Source organism: Terrapene carolina, unplaced genomic scaffold, assembly GCF_002925995.2.
Source record: "Terrapene carolina triunguis isolate 2854851 unplaced genomic scaffold, T_m_triunguis-2.0 Scaffold66, whole genome shotgun sequence".
Classification (NCBI taxonomy): domain Eukaryota; kingdom Metazoa; phylum Chordata; order Testudines; family Emydidae; genus Terrapene; species Terrapene triunguis.
In genome coordinates, this window is record NW_020664417.1 from 18,651,484 (window position 1) to 18,669,268 (window position 17,785).

A 17,785-nucleotide genomic window follows, 5' to 3' on the forward strand; every position below is an offset into this window, starting at 1 on the left:
AAAAAAAAAAAAAAAAAAAAAAAAAAAAAAAAAAAAAAAAAAAAAAGCCCCACTTTACTTTCTCTAGTTCTCATCTTAAGGGAAAACTACACTCTTGGTGAATCACCTTATAGGCTCCAGTTTCTTAGGGCATTTTCCTAGCTAAAGGGAGGACAGAACATATTCAAATACTTAGGAGGCCATGGAAATGTTCAAAAGCTCACACAAGCCTTGTGCAGTCCTCTCAATCAAAATATTCTGGAAATAACTGCCGAACAGAATGCAGTTTGAACTTGAACTTGTGCTTAAATGTTTTGCTGAGTCAGGGCTTTAGGGCCTGATCTAAAGGCCACTGAAGACAACTAGGGCAGTGGTTCTCAACCAAGGGTATAGGTACCCCTGGGGGTATGCAGAGGTCTTCCAGGAGGTACATCAACTCATCTAGATATTTTGCCTAGTTTTACAACAGGCTACATAAAAAGCACTAGCGAAGTCAGTACAAACTAAAATTTCATACAAACAATGACTTGTTTATACTGCTCTGTATACTATACACTGAAATGTAAGGTCAATATTTATATTCCGGTCTATTTATTTTATAATTATATGGTAAAAATGAGAAAGTTAAGCAATTTTTCAGTAATAGTTTGCTGACACTTTTTTGTATTTTTAAGGTCTGATTTTTTGTAAGCAAGTAGTCTTTAAGTGAAGTGATACTTGTGCGTACATAAGACAAATCAGACTCCCGAAAAGGGTACACTACTCTGGAAAGGTTGAGAGCCACTGAATTAGCGTATGTCTACATAGCAATTACACACCCATGGCTGGCCTGGGTCAGCTGACTTTGGTTTGCGGGGCTCGGGCTGTAAAATTGCAGGGTGGATGTTTGGGCTCGGGCTGAGGTCTGAGCCCAAACATCTACCCTGCAATTTTACAGGCCTGCAGCCTGAGCCCCGCAAGCCCGAGTCAGCTGACCCGGGCCGCTGCGGCTATTTAATCATTGTGTAGACATATCCTTAGTCTTTCTATTGACTTTGGTGGAATTTGGATCAGGGCCTTCTCCCTGATCCTCAGTTTCCCATCTGTAAAATGGGGAGATGTCCCTTCCACTCTTCACCTGTTATAAAAGGAAATATAAAACTATGATGGACACAAGGAAACTAAACGTTTTATTATCATTGTCAGTAGTAGTAGTATTACAGTAGCACCGAGGACTCCTAATCATGGACCAAGACCCCTTTGAGCTCAACTCTGTACCAACACCCAGTAGAACAGAAAGATAGTCCCTGCCCCAAAGAGCTTACAATCCAAGTAAGACGAGACAACAGAGAGATGGGAGAGTACAAGGAAACAATGAGACAATATTGTCTAAACATTCAAGACAGCCATGCGGTGGTGGAAGGTGTAAAACACACTAGCTGAGTGAGCAATATAATGACTATAAATGGCATATTAGTTCCATTGTTTTGGGGGGTGGAATATTTAAGAGGGGATCAGTTAAATGAAAAGCCAAGGGAAGTAGGAGTGAGGGGAGCAGTGCAGGGGAGGAGAGGGTAAGGACAGACAGGAATGGAGTTAAGCAGAGGTGAAGAGAATGGGAGTGGGAGATCTGGCAGTTTATATAATTAAAATAGAGCACTGTTCTGAGACCTGTGCAACGTCTAGACATGATAGTTTAAAAATTCTAGCACGGGGGTGTCAGGAGGAGGAGGAGGAGGAGGGATGGATTTCATGTTTTATTACAGTCGGTGGGCTGGGATATAAACTCAGGACTTTGTACTCTCATCAATGCACAGTTGATATCCCACTGATGTTTGTGGGATGTTTACAGAGAGATCTAAGGGAGAATACAGCTTTTCTGTATCAACTGAAGTTGTATTTATTATTCAGTATCTTCTTGGCCCGTTCAGTACCCTGAGTGGTTGGTTGTGTTTTGGTTTTGATCTGTTCCTTGGTTTCTCTTCCTTTCTCTGTTTCTGTCCTCTTCTGTCTGTCAGGTTTCCTCAGTTGTTCCCTCTTCATTTTCTTCCCTGTAGCTATCTTCAGTTCCTACCCCCTTTAAGGTTTTCACTCTCATTTTCCCTGTTTCATCTTCTAACATTCTCAGGAATGAATAGTTGATGGTGATGATGATGAAATGTAAGTGGGACCAAAATTTCACTACCTCGTGTGAGCTGATTTGGCCCATGGGTCATATGTTTGACACCCTTCCTCTAAAATAACAGTGGAGGCTTTTACTCATGGACAAGGTGCAAAGTAGGGGGAATTGTATACGTGTGTGTGTGTGTGTGTGTGTGTATTTTTATGCAGAGTCATTTGTGTGTGTGTGTATATATATATATGTGTGTGTGTGTGTGTATAGTTACATTTTCCATTTCAATATCCTATTTGGGGTTTTTTGAAAAGCTGGTTCATAATAAAATAAATCTACCCTTGATATGTATAAAATCACACATCACTCTACACTGGGGAATGAAGGCCACAAATTTTTATGGACACTTCTGCTTTTTAAAACTTGTGGTGCTAAAGTGATGCTCATCTCTTATACACAAGATGAACATATAGATTTTAGAAAATACGTACAGATTTGAAAATCTCAATTCTAACTCCAGATGTCTATTTTAATTATAAAATGTAAAAAAAAAAAAAAATCACATTCAAATAAGGTTTTTTTTTTGTAAAGCAACAAACAGGAGGCTGAAAATATAACAGTTGGCTGTTATGAGACATTGGGGGAAGGGCAGGAGAGGAGGCTCCTGGGAATTTTAAGCCTGGAGAATCTAGGCTACGAAGGAGCATGCTTTCAACAAAGACTGGTATAAGGAAGAAAATGCTGAGGGAAGCTTGTCATCTGGCAAACAGATATAAATTGTTGGAAAGAAGTACCTTCTACAAGCGTGTTGGAATAGCTCAACTGTTGTCATTTTATGCAGAGTCATTTGTATGCTGCACACTTGCTAGTGCAGACAATGGTGTACTTAATGGCTATATCATATCTGACTGGCTGCTTTTGGCAGGGCAAGGCAAAGCTTTTAAAACTTGCACAAAACTTTTATTTAAGAACCTCTCGAAAAAATCTGACTGGCCTATTTAGCATGACTCAGTCTGTTTGCCTCTTTAAATTTCACTCCTTGATTTAGTTAAAGGTGACCTAAAGGCTGTTTTAAAAGCTGGGATTATGGTTTTTTGTGTGGCCGGAAGGGGGGAGAGAAGGTCGAGGGTTTATTTTTTCCTTCCCTTGGAAATATCAGGAATGACATCTCAAGTTTTGCTTGCGGAACTTGTTTGGGGGATCTTGGCGCCTGTTGTCAACTCTCTTGCCTTAACTGAAGGAGGAGGGCTGTAATGAATCTTTAACCAAAGCTTCATTTCTCCCAACTGCTACTTAGTCTTTTGAGTTATATGGGGGTGTAAAAACTTTTTTTTTTTTTTTATAAACTGGAAACAGTTTGACCGAAAATCACTTTTACTATCTTGTCTCTTGCATTTTCATTTCACTAGTTTTCTGGTCATCATAGTCATCCAAGCGAGACAGGACCTGAGTTTCTAATGTATTTTAAAAACAGGCAGAAAAAATGGTTTAAAAAACCAAACCTTAGGTTGTCTTTTATACATCATTCTGAAATTTTAAAAACAGTAGTCATACTCATGGTATGGAATAACCATGAGAGATAACTGGAACATCTAAAACAGCTAAATGAGTTTGAGAATCTAAACTAATTAATTTGCTAGCAGAAATTTCTAATCCATAATTTTTTAATTTAACTTTTTTTCTGATATTTACTCATGTGAAGGAGGGTGGTTATGTACAATACACGAAGTCTTCCTTTTTGGCAATCCCTTGCACTTTTGACTTTCTCCAAACCTGATGTGACCATCAAATTCTAAGGACTGTTGAGAATTTAATATGCAGTCAGGCTAGGAAAAACCCTGTTGTCCGTTAATCCAAGTAAACCCAATTCCTGCTCTGAATGATGTGGTGGGTGGTGGTGGTGGTGGTGGTATTTTTATTTCAGTAGTTTGCAAAAGCAGTTGATGCCCTGTTGAACTAGGCACTGTAGAGGCACACATAGCAAAAGGGTGACATAAAACATAATTACTCACAACTAGTTGCGCAAGTTGCCGATCTGAACTTCAAAAATCCTATAGGTATTGACTGGCTCACTGGTACATCTAATCTGAGACTGAAAATAACTGGTCTGCTCCTGCTCCAGTTTCCTTGTAATTACCAATAACAAATGGATGAAATGGATGATTAGCTCAGCTGGCCTATTCCTTTTGTTAAACTCTTCCTCTGTGCAGCCAGTTGTGGCCTATGCCCTACGCTGAGGAGAGTTGATATGACTAGTAATGCATGTGCCCTGCCCAAATTGCCATATGAAGCACAACTGCCATTCGGTGGCCTTTACTGGAAAACTGAAGTAAGAGGCCAGTTTTTATTTTCAGTCTGAAGACTGATGTTCCAGTCAGTCAGCACACCTGGGATTCGAAGTGCAGGTCAGTTAAGGGTAGGAATCAACATGCTAAATGTATAGGAGGCTTCTTGCTGCCTTAGCAGCAGAGGTCTGACTCTGAGAAACAGTAGCCATGTCATGCTGTCTTCATCCCCAGCATGGACTCCTCTCATGCCCTCCGCATGGTTCTTCAGATTTGGCTTGATCATTTTCCTGAGTAACTTGCTGTCTAAATCGAGCCTGTATAATCAGACACAGATGTGTGGTGTGTTGTGTTACAGTGAAAAAGTGTTTTTTTTTTCTGATCACAAAGGCAACCCTGTGATTCACCAGAGAGGAGAAAACCCTTAAGTGGTGACAGTCTTGGCTAAGCCAGTTTGAGATCCATATTGTCCTGAGATAAATCAACTTTAAAATGTGTCCTAGCTTGCATTTCGTCTCATGTTTCATTAAAAACTTGTTTGTGTATGTGTTAAAAATAATGAAAGTTGTGCTGTGCCTCTGAAATTTGTACCCAAACTGGATTGTTTTTTTCCCCCATCCACCTTATGGGGATTTAAAAGGTTTTCTCTCTGGTCCTAGTATCACTATTTAGAAAACTTTACTGGTCCTGCAACTGTTTCTGGCCCTTTAAATATCATTTCATTCTTACCTATTATCTTGCTTTTTTCACTGCATTTCAATTCTGATGCAGTTTTAGCCAACCTAAAATCAGATCACTAAAATTAGTACTTTATCATTTGAACCTTGGGTTCCATACTTGGTATGCAGTTTCTGTTGGTGTGGTTTTTCTAGTGATTCTCAAGGTAACAGCTGCTAAATCATTTCAGAATTGAATTTGGGACCAAGAGAGAAGTTATAACAATTGGCAAACTTATTCTTAAGCACTAATATCTTGTGACCTATCTGGCTAGTGTAAGGATTCCAGGACTGATCAGTAACTCCCTCCTCCTTCCAACACCTGGGAGAACTCTGATCAGCACTCTGTTCTCTGCTCTGTTTCCGGCCAGATGGGAAAGCTTTGATCAGGAAGACTAGAGGGAGCAGAGTGGACCAGCTGTGTGCAATACTCCCATACTGCCAGCACTTTTTGAGGGGAACATTAGACAGTAATAGAATTAGAGGTGGGGGAGGAAAGCAATGGGGAGAGACTATAAAAGAACAAGGGCAAAGGAGAAGCTGTTGCTGCTCCAGTCTGGAGAATGGAGAGGAAAAAAAATGAAGTGTCCTTTTCAAAGACAGAGAAGATAAATTGAGTGGAAATCATCCAAGAGGAGACAAGAAAATGGAGACAGGATGAATTAGAGGTGGAAGAAGAAAGGGATGGGAAGGGGGGTTGGAGACAGGGAGTTAGTCACTAGCTGACTTAAACAAGGAAAGGAAAAAACGGTCTGACTTGTGTTTAGTGAAATTCTTGTTTCTAGACTTTTTTTTTTTTCTCTATTAGGCATCCTATAGCTCTGCAAGTTCAGGGATGGGAGACTGCAGAGTGTCAGTGGTGAGAGGATTTGTCATATTGCTTCATAATATTACTGTTGGGCGTAGCTTTAAAAATAGCATGCTACAACAGGTGTGTACAATTCTAGGATGTTTCCCCAAAATAGCAGACAACTGCCAGTTTATTTGGCAAGTGGTATTGAGCTTTCTTCATCTAATTTTTGCCAATTTCAGTTTTAAAATGCACCACTGAAAACAACTGGAAGGGAACCCAATTTGGGGGAATATTTTTGTCATTCTCCAATGTGAACCAGAGAAGGGGATCCCATTATTGATGGATTTAATAAGAATAAATCCTTTTAAAAATTAACCAAATTCCTGTCAAATGTCACTCCAGACTTGAAGTTGCAAATCTTTTCACCTATATGGCAAATTGGTAGTGCTGCTTACAGGTGTAATGAGAAGCTCGATCACTTTAAATGTCCTTAAATTAACATACACTGTCAAACTATTAACTATCCACTACAGAACTGTCAGAATTACTTTTGCCACAAGCTAATAAGTGTTGCTTTAATCATAGGCATGTAACTAGTGCTGAATTCTGGAGGCACTTTGAACAAATGTCAATTTCATGAATCAGTGGGCATCCAAGTAAAGCCTCCAATGTTAACTGAGCATTATAATGCAGGAAACTTACTAATATTACTTGCCAAATGTGTTATACCAGATGTCTGATTTTAAAATTACAGTAAATGAAGCAACAAATGTTTTAAACTAAGTCTTCAGTAACAAATATGCAAAATGACAAATCGAGCTATGAAGTCTACTGAAATTGAGAAATAAAGTTAAGAAAACCAGACTCTCAGCTGTCTCCTTGAATGAATAGCCTGGAATGTGTGCCTGTCTGATCATAGTCACCCAAAACAGACTGCTGGATGGCTATTAATGAGCCTTTCCATTTACAGTTACTGTAACTTAAGTCCTGTTGAAGCAAACAGCTAAAATCTTGGCACTTCTACTTCTGAGAAAAAGTAAAGCAAAGTTTCACCATCACATGGCATAGAAAAACCTTGTTTGAACCAGGTGGTGTTAGAACAGCATAATTTAGCTAGGTCCTCTGAGACCAGCTTTGGATATAACAATATTAGTTATTGTTAAGAGCAACTTAATCCACAGTGTAGAAATGTAAGTGTCTTTATATTTGGGAACATGTCCTGCGGTTAAAGACTACTTATGCTTGCCAAGGAGAGTCTTGTTCTCTTGCACTATCTGAAACATTAAGTGCATCAAAACTTTCTTTCCACTCAGTATTTAACCTCTGCAAGGAAAAGAGGGTTCTTGGCAAAAGGTTCCAACCAGCACGCTCACATCAACAACACTGCAGATGCCAAAGAAAGTTAAGCAAAATCAACTTGAGTCCTCAACTTAAAATGCACTAAAACCATCTCTATTTAAACTGAGGGGCTGCTAGCCAGTATATCACACCTGATTTCAACTGCTGAGGAATCGAATAGGAGGGAGATGTGGGGTTTTTTTAATCTAAGACCTAAACCCTTTTAGAGTTTTATAGGCTAAAACTGTTACCATATGGATTTCCTTCTCATTCCTAATCATTCTTTTGCCACTTCATCCATACAAGATTTTCTATCTTGAATTATGAGTGCAAGCCCCACATTTCTATTTTCCCTTAGCTATTGATATTTCTCTTTGTTAAAAATTAAACTGCAGGTTTTGTTCTGAACTGAACATTTCAAATAAAACAGCAAGTGACTGTGGGTAAACACACACACACACACACACACACACACACACACTTTCAAGTGCATGTGTATGGTATATGGTACTGCCCAGAGACGCTGATTTGGGATAGGGGGCCCCAATGTGTCAGGAATTGCACAAATGCTCCTTTGACTGTACCATGACTTGACAGATGCATACTACAATCTTAATAGTTACTCCTATTCTGTGCCACTGTGTGTACGTAATTAATGAGCTGTGCATATTTTTAATTTTTTGAGCAGAAAAAGCTTCTGTTGAAAAGGTGCTGCAGTTCCACCTTTTGCCCACCAGAGGGCACTGTGGCAATAGAACAAAGCAACTGCTCCAAGCCAACTAGGGAAGAGAGAGAGAGCCTGCAGAGCCGCCTTCACAGCGCCTGTAGTGCCAGGTCAGGAGACAGGGGCTATGGGGAGACAGATCGTGTGGGGCTGCTGGGCGGTCAGACGGGCTTATCAGGGCTAGTGGGGGAGGACAAAATGGGAGTGGAGGCGCAGGGCCACAGAGGGGAGTGGAGGCGCAGGGCCACGTGCGGATTGGGGGAGTGTGGCTGAGTGGGGATGGAGGGACACGTGCCTGACTGAATGGGAGAGGCTAGGGGTCAGCCAGGGTCTGCCTGGGGGAAGCTCCCTAACAGTCTCTCCCCACCCCCACCTCCACCCCCCCCAAAAAACCTGTTCCATACTTTTCCCATCCATACCCAATAACCTTCCAATTTCGCACCCAGGCTCCTTCCCAGCAATTATTTCCCTCTCCCTCAGCTCCTCCATTACCCGACTCCACCCAGCCTTTGCACTGCTTCTGGGGGATGTGGGAAATATGGTTTTGTATTATAGTTTAAATGAATTATTACTCAGGGCTCTGTATTAACATGCCTAGTAAGGAATCTTTGTCAAAAAATATTTACTGAATCTTTTTTGTTGTCTGTATTGTTACAGATATACTTGCTGACAGCTATTTTGAACTAAATTACCAAAAACAACTGAAACTGGTGTGATTATATTGTGGTGTTTTGACAAAGTATGCAGAATTTTGCAGAATTTGAAAATATTGTGCACAGAATTTAATTTTTTGGCACAGAATTCCACCAGGAGTAAATAGTGAAAATGCAACAGCAATTCATCGTCTTATTCATAACTTTTATGGGAAAATTGAAATTTGCATATGTACCTGGAGTTCAAGAAGTAGTTTAACATCATGGAGGATGGATGATCAAAGTATCTCTCCTTTCTCTTCCACTTCTCCCTTCCTCCCGTCTCCTCCATTCAGTTCTTGGCTTCTGAGATTCTGTCTCAGAGAGAGGTTTACCAAAGTTTAGTTGCTAGCAGGTGGAGATAAATACAAAGCTGTGGGTGGCAAGGGAACTAAACCCTTTAATCTGCACTCATGTAGGATGATGGCAAAACCAAATGAGGGAGAAAACATGTCCTCACTTGAAAATGTTACAGGTCCTTCAATTGGATTAATTTTTACACTTCAAAACATGAAGATTTTAAAAAGGAAATTCAGATTTGTTCTTACTCCACCCATTTTGTTCTGTTCTGTGTTTCAGAAATAAAGTTGAAACTAACTAAAATTGCACACATTGCACTCTCCTCTGGGTCTTAGGGTATGTTTACACTACGGGATTAATCCGAATTTAGATAATTCGAATTTGGGAAACAGGTTGTATAAATTCGATTGTGCGCGGCCACACTAAGCACATTAATTCGGTTTTTAACCACATTAATTCGGTGGTGTGCGGCCACACTACCCCATTTATTTTAACCACATTAATTCGGTGGTGTGCGGCCACACTAACCCTAATTCGAATTAACAAAATCGATTTTGGCGCTACTCCGCTCGTCGAGGTGGAGTACAGAAATCGATTTAAAGCACCCTTTAATTCGAACTAAATGGCTCTGTAGTGTGGACGGGTGAAGGGTTAATTCGAATTAACGCTGCTAAATCCGAATTAATCCCGTAGTGTAGACCAGGCCTCAGAAGCATGCGCTGCGCTAGTTTATTCCACTACTATTGGTTGGACAACAGAATGAAGTAATGGAGAGACTCAACGTACAGAAAAACAGAGCACAAAGAATAGGGACCAATAGGTTTCCCCTAAACTACTTCCATAAAGATTACCATTACTATTGAAGTAAAAAATGCTACTGTAATTAGAAATTTCATCTGGCCATTTATGGCTTCTTGTTTCTGCTAGTTTGTGTGTGTTGCTCCTGTAGGCTCTTTGATGAAATGGCCCTGTTGCTGTACTTTGTACAGCACCAAGCTCACGCTTGGAACTGAATGTGGTCATACTCTTATTTACTATGAATAGTGTCTCTGTAAATCTATATGTAAATATCAGTGTCTGACTCCAGATGCAAATTTACTCCATTTACGAATAAGATGTTTTTCTAGCTGCAGCTCTGCAAACTTAAATTGAAATCTGAAAGTCAAGCCGGTCCCCCCCAACCCCTTTTTTATGCATTGAGTGGTAATAATTTGGCCTGTAGAACCTTTGTTTTATGTCCTTAATTAGACGTGTACAATCCGCAGACTGCAGAAGCTGTCTGCAGTCTTCAGTGGGGTTGCGTAGCTTAACTAAGGACCAAATTTTAGACCTGGAGTTAAAAAAAATAATCCGGTGTTTGAGAAGATCTAGAATCTAGCTCTTTGTTTTGTTGCTTTGTTGAGCTATTGCTCTAATTGGTAGATAAAAACCTTACTTTAATTAATGAAACAGACAGATGTGACTCAGATCTGTCCAGTTTAGATGGTACCTTTTCTTAGCCATTTTTCTGAAAAGCACTTAATGAATACATATTTCCCTCATTAAATAGTGATATCTGTATTAACAAGAAACAAGTTACAGATTGTCTCAGGTAAAACTAATATTGTTGCTTCTCACTGTATCTGTTCTTATTCATTGAGAAAGGAAAAGGGAGACATTTCTTCTACAAGCTATCACCTAGAGCAGTGTCCTTCAGGTTTCTCCACAGCAAAGATATGCCCTACTGGATTATTTTATTTTATAGCAACATTTGTGCTGGCTTAACACCGAATAACATGCTCTCCCATGCTTTCTCCCCTTCAATTATCCTTTTCTGCTGCACTGAGCCTTGGGAATTTGTTGTTCCATATGGTTCAGGTCTTCAACATAACCAGAAGCCTACAGACTTAAACTGGGGAGTAAGAATGGTTTGTGTTCACACTAGCATTTTGAACTGTTACACATTCCTCCATACTTCTGAACAATCTCTGGCCATGTCTTCCCTGCACAATTAATTCGAGTGCAGATAACTGGAGTTAACTCCTCTCTTGAGTTGGCAGCTCTCACTCAGTTGGAAATAGCACTCCAACTGTCTAGTGTGTGTTAGGAGCTGCTAAGTTGTGCTAACTCAAGCTGTAGCCTGATGGGCCAGCCGACTCCTATTAAAAGCACCACGTGACTCAAGTTAAAGGATTTTGGGGTAAAGGGTCTGGGGGGGCTTGAATTAGGGATAACACTGAGTTATAACTCTAACTCTGCAGTTAGATGGGCTGGCTTTGTTTTGCTTTGTCTACCCTGTAGACTAGACGGAATTTTTTAAACATTTTGAAGAAATAATTGGCATTTATGTAATTGTAATAGAGCCTTTGGTGGCCAGGCAGCCTAGTAGCTAGATCATTAGTCAGAGGTGTTGGAGGAGGACCCAGACCCTCCCCAGGGCCTTGTCGTTCAACCCCTAAGCAGAAGTTGATGGATCTGCCTCTCTGCCGGGGGTCGGGGGGGGGCTTTCAAGACCTGTTTCCCTGAGCTACTTCCTATTAAAGTCTCTTTTATCTGGGGCAGGGCCCTGCTAGTTCAATTACCCCACAGTTTTGGGCTTAGCTGCAGGCTCCCTTTGGCAGGGGAAGGTTTACTTTCAGGCAGCCAAACATAGAGCTCCAGCCTTCTCGCCAGTCAGCCCCCAACTGAACCAGGCTCCCTTCTTCCCCCTTCAGGCCTGGCATTGGCTGCAGGTGTAGGGGGCCAGGCTAGCTGAGCCCACAGGTTTTCTTTAACTCCTGCTGTGCCAGGCAGCAGTTACTCTGCTCCTTCACATATCCTTCCCCCCTTAGGACACAATTTGGGGTCTGCCTCCCCTCCCTCAACTGCTCTTCACCATCCCGTGAGAAGAAGTTGGCATTCAGATGGGCTCTCCCAGCTCGGTGCTGAATGAGGAAGGAGAAGGGCTGGAGGGGAGAGGTACTAGCTCATATTTCGGGCGTTTGTATTCTTCCTGGCATGTGGCCAGCAGAAAGGGACATGATCAGTGACTAGTGTGAAGGGTGCACCCCGAAGGCGATAAGAGTGAATCCACAGCCCATTTTACTGGTAAGGCTTCTTTCTCGATTACGGAGTGGGCCTTCTCCCTCGGGAATAACTTCTGGCTAATGTATAAGATGGGGTATTCATCACCTCTGACCACCTGGGATAAAACAGTCCTTAGGCCCATGCCCGAGGCGTCCGTCTGTAACAAAACTCCTTGGTGAAGTTGGGACTATACAAGACTGGTTCTCAACAAAGCTGGGCTTTCAGGGTTTGAAAGGCCTCCTCACAGACTCTGGTCCACTGGATCATTTGTGGGGCTCTTTCTTCAATAGATTAGAAAGAGGGGCTGCAATGGATGAAGCAGCGGTTGTATCCGGCCAGACCTAGAAACTGGTGTACTTGCTGCTTCGAGGAAGATGGGAGCTTGTCTGGAGGGCCTGGACCTTGCTAATCAAGGGTCAGTTTGTGCCCTTTCCCAAGGTGTACCCGAGGTAGGCAGTCTCATCCTTACCGAGGTAACATTTAGTGGGGCTTGCTGTCAGGCCAGCCTCGAGGGACTGTAGCACTGCAGTCATGTATTTTAAATGGGTCTACCAGTCATGACTATAGATCACCACGTCATCTAGGTACGCAGCTGCATACCGGCTATGGGGGCGAAGGGCTCGGTCCATTAGTTGCTGAAATGTGGCTGGGGCCCCATGCAATCTCAAGTGTGTGGTCTGGAATTGAAAGCCTCAAGGTGGTGGAGAAAGCTATCTTTTTCCTGGATGCAGGTGTGGGGGGGATCTGCCAATATCCCTGTAAGTCCAGAGTGGCTCATCTGTGTGTGCCATCAGGTACGTGTTGAATTTTGATACTGCATTGACCTTGCAGAAGTCGATGCAAAATTGAGTGGTCCCATTGGATTTAGGGACCAGTACCACGGGGCTTCTCCAGACTCTTCGATCACCCCCAACACTAGCATTGAGTGGAGTTCCTGTTTCACAATCTCCCTTAACTTCTGAGGCAGGGACCGAGGGTTTTCCCTGACCTTAACTCCCGGTTCCATCTGAATCTGATGGGTTATCAGGTGAGTCCGCCCTGGTAAGGTAGAGAACATGGAAGAGGAGAAGGCAGTGATCAGTTGTTATGCCTGGTCTCTCTGCTCAGGGGTAAGGTTGTCCCCAATCTTGACCACACCCGGCATTGAGACCTCTGCAGTCCGAGGGCCTAGTTCAGGCCCTGGTGGGTAGGGAGCTATTAATAAGCTTTCTTGGGCTTTGCATGGTTTTAAAAGTTCACATGATAGATTTGTTGTAGCTTACGCTTGTCAGTTTACCTGATTTCTTATTTCAGGGATGTCCCACGCATCGGATGACCTTGTAGGTCTCCCTGCCAGCAGGCTAGGAGCTTCGACTCCGAGCTGGGCAATAACAACAGTATCTGATCACCAGGCTGAAACTCCTGGAAGTGTGCTAGTTTATTGTAGGCAGCTTCTTGGGCATATAAGGGCAGGTCTATACTACAGCCAGGATTGATGCTCTGAGATTGATCCACCGGCGGTCGATTTAGCGGGTCTAATAAAGACCCGCCAAATCGACTGCAAATTGGTCTGCAGTCGACCCCTGTTCTCTACCCCTCAACCTAAGGTACGTCGACTCCAGCTACGTTATTCACGTAGCTGGAGTTGCGTAGCGTAGGTTGATTTACCGCGGTAGTGTAGACATAGCCTAAGAGGCTCTCCCTGGCAAATGAACCTAAAGCCTCAAGTTTCTCCCACAGGCTTAAGATGTACTGAACTGTGTTGTTGGCTCAAGATGGCTGCTCTTCCCACATTTCCCGAACTAGATCTAAAATCCCTTGGGGCTGCTTCCCATAGAAAAGCTTGAATAGCAAGAAGCCAGTGGAAGACTGGGGAACTTCTCGGACTGCGAATAAAAGAGGAGGGAGTAGCTGGTCCCAGTGTCAGACATCCATCAGGACGAACCTTTGGAGCATTGTTTTTAAGGTTCTGTTACAGCGCTCCACCAGGCCGTCTGTTTGGGGGTGGTATATGGATGTTTGTAGAGTCTTGATTTTTAGTAAATGGCAGAGTTGTTTCATCATCTGAGACATATAATGGGGCTCTTGGTTACAGCTGGTCCCTGAGGGGTTGTCATCATGGGGGACTTGGCAGCTAGGTAATTCTCAATCAGCTGGGTAGCATCTGTCATGGTCTCCGGATGGTACCTCAACATCCGCTCTCTTCCCCCAAGGGGAAGGATCTGGACAAACTGCTCTAACAGGACCAGTTCAGCAACCTGCGCTCCTGACTTTGCCTCTTGCTTGAGCCATCTTCTGCAGCTTCTTGGCGACCAGGCGGGGTCGGGTTCTCGGTGGGTACCGCTCCCCCTGGAAGCATTGACGGAATGTCTCCTCCGACATGTCTAGGGCATCGAATATCGCTGCCTTAACCCGGGCGTGTTCCTTGGCGGCTGCAGGGTCTGAAGCACGATATGTGGTCTGTGCTACCCTGATTAAGTACGGGGCCAGCACTGCAGTCAATTGGCCTCAGGGCTACAGTGGCTACCTTCTCAAAAGTTTCTAAGAAAGCTTAGGATCATCATCAGGCCCCAACTTGGTAAGCCTGATGGGGCAGGTTAATTGATTCTGTTGGAGCACTCGATCGCAGTATGGAGGCCACCTGCTGGACGACCAACTGCTGCTGCTGTTGCTGGACTTAGGGTGACCAGATGTCTCGATTTTTATAGGGACAGTCCCGATTTTTGGGTCTTTCTTATATAGGCTCCTATTACCCCCCACGCCCTGTCCCGATTTTTCATACTTGCTGTCTGGTCACCCTAGCTGGACTGCCAATTCGTGGATTTGCTGCTGTGTGGCCATCTGCTGCAGGAGTTGCTGCTGTTGATGGTGTGTGTTTTGCTCGGCCATCCATTTCCGCATCTGTTCTATCTCCATTCAAGAGCTTTTTGTTTTGGGTTTTGTTTTGTTTTGTTTTTTTAAATTCCCTTCTGCAGGGACTAGGGCATTGCCTGCATTTTCTACCACTTGTGGTAGAGCCTTCGGTGGCCTAGTGGCTAGATTGTTGGGCAGAGGGGTTGGAGGGGGGACCCAGACCCTCCCCAGGGCCCTGTGTAGTTCGACCCCTAAACGGGTTGATGGATCTGCCTCTCTGCGGGGGGAGAGGGAGCTTTCAAGACCTGTTGCCCTGAGCTACTTCCTATTAGTCTCTTTAATCTGGGGCAGGGCCCTGCTAGTTCAATTACCCCACAGTTGGGGCTGAGCTGTAGGCTCCCCTTGGCAGGGGAAGGCTTATTTGTCTCCTGTAGCTACGAAAACTGAAAACTGCTTGTCTCCTCGCCAGTCAGCCCCCAACTGAGCCTGGCTCACTTCTTTTCTCCCCCTTATTGGCCTGGCATTGGCTGCAGGTATAGCAGGGTGGGGCTAGCTGAGCCCACAGGTTTTCTTTAACCCCTGCTGTGCCAGGCGGCAGTTTCTTTGCTCCTTCACAGTAATGTTTTACATCTTCAAAACTCTTTTACAATTTGGAAAAATGCTTAAATTATGGTGTAATACAACATATTTTTTTTTTGCAAGATCTTTTCTCTTCTCCACCCGCCAAAGCCACATCATGTACCTGGAAATGGTTGGAGTGCAAGGGGAGGGGAAGACACGGAGGGGGAAATGTAGAATTTACATCCGTACTTATTCCTGTTTTTTTTAAGAAGGGCTCCGTTCCAACTGGAGATAGTGTGTGCACGCCTTGGGAAAATTTGATACTGCTTTTTTTAATTGCTAAAACCATATTGAAAATATCCTGTTCCTCCAGCTATTTTAAAAAATGCTATAAATCGCATGGCTTCCTATGACGTCATGTATGTCATTGTAGGGGTGGGAAAGGTAGATGGTGTACTTTGTTTTTCAGAAATTAGCTTAGAAAAGTTTGACCTTCATCTGCAGGAAATAGATATATAGGGAAGCAGTGTTTTAATGCCCAGAAAAGTAAGGAAGAATTATTTTTCCCTTTCCCGTCTTTATATCTTTAAACATAAGCTCTCATTGTTACCCTTTTCACTTCTTATTTATTAGGCCAACACATGTTTGCTATGGCAGGTAATACACTATTTGAACTTTGAGTAAGAAGTGCTCAGAAACCCAAAAGTTTTTCAGAGGAAACTTTAATGAAAAGAGGAATCCTAATATTCAGAGGAATTGGAATTTGATGTGTGCTGTGTTGCAACTGGTAAGATTTGAAATATTGAGGTGAATGTTGGGGTAAATCTAAATGACTTTCTCCAGTTATTAATTAAAATAGTTCCTTAGAAGCAAGGAATATGCACGATAGCATGAACATGTTTCTCCTACTCATTTGCCTGGTGATGTATTAGGCCAAAGAGCAAGAACTTCCAGCATGTGGAAGATGAAGATACCTCCTCTCATAACGTACATTCATCCTCTAATGTGACATTCCACTCATAAAATGAACACAGTTAACTATGAAGCAGTCCATTTAAATAATGACACCCTGGTTTAAGGATTGTAAATGTAATGAAAACTGCTGAAGCTGCTGTCGGTGAAATTGGATGTGTATGTAAAATTGGTACTGATTTGACTTGCAGCTTGACCTTAAAGTCCAAGGGTCTGATCCTGCAACCCTTTCTCGAAGTATAAATTCCCCATGTTGTCAGGACTGTTTGAGTGAGTGAAGATTTGCAGGTTTGGGCTAGCTTCTCTAAATAAAACCTCCCCATAATATATCAAAGTCAAGAAACACTGCATACACTCTTGTGGCCTCTCCTGCAGTTGAGGTAAACAGCTGAGCTGCTTTCATCAGAGAGTGAGTTTTAAACAGAGGAATGAGAAGGCCTTTGTTCAAAGTACCACATGCATAATTTGCATCTGGGTCTTAGACCTTTCCTCACATGGCCAAACAGAGTTGAGAGGCAGCATAAGCCTCTGGGATAAGAGACTGTATTTCTTCTATTCCCTCCCACCCTTCTCCTTCCTTCTCTGCAGGCTCCAAAAGGGATTTTTCCCCCCAGTTTTCCTTAGCCAGGGAGTGAAGTGGGGTGGAACAAAAGGAATCATGTTCCATGTGTCTTCCACTGTTGTGTGCGCCTTCCCCCCACAGTTCTCTTCCTCCTGCCCCTTCCCAAAATAAAAATCTGCAGCTGTGCTTTTAAAAGAGCTGGATAATCTTCTGAGTGGTTCAGCCTCTGCTATAAGGAGTTCGGAGGCAGAAATGCAGGGCTGAAAGAGCTGACTAAGATTATTATGTTTTAACACATCTGGTGTCCTGTTCATTTCCTCCGTTAAAATGAATTAAAAGGAAATCTGTTTCCCTGGAGTGTATGGATCTTGAGAGTGTGATCTAGCAAGTTCTGACCTGTATCTCGCTTGTCCCATAGTAACATAGGGTGGGACTTTGGTTTGCCAGATTGCTCTGTTTTAATTGCATTATATAACCCTATCTAAATTAGGCATTTGATGGTAAATTGGCTTAGAGGGTTAAACTAGTAACATTTTTTTTTTAATTAACGTTGCGTAGGCTAAAAATAAAATTACAGCTGTTGGAACCAGGATTAGTTCAAGGCCCATGTAGTATTAGCGTTGTGTTCAAAAAAATCTGTCCTTATTAGCAGGGTTTTGGGTTACAGACCATTAAACGATTAGCATGGGAACCAAGTGCACTAACATGAACTACATGTCAGCATTAAATTGTGAAATACATTGCATCTCTAATCATTTATTTTTTAAAAAAAGAAAAGGTTATAGCTTTTCCCTTTATTCTTCTACACCGACCCTCCATAAAAACAAGCTTATGGCTGGGGATCCAGACAGCTAGTGTGATCATTGTGAATTTAAATTATGCAGTAACCGGATA

At 42.7% G+C, this 17,785-nt stretch overlaps 1 protein-coding gene across 1 annotated transcript in view; it reads left to right on the forward strand.

The window, feature by feature from the left end:
* The window catches only part of SMAD1 (SMAD family member 1), a 73,235-nt gene that overhangs the window by 35,574 nt on the left and 19,876 nt on the right, over positions 1–17,785 (forward strand). The window lies entirely within an intron of this gene.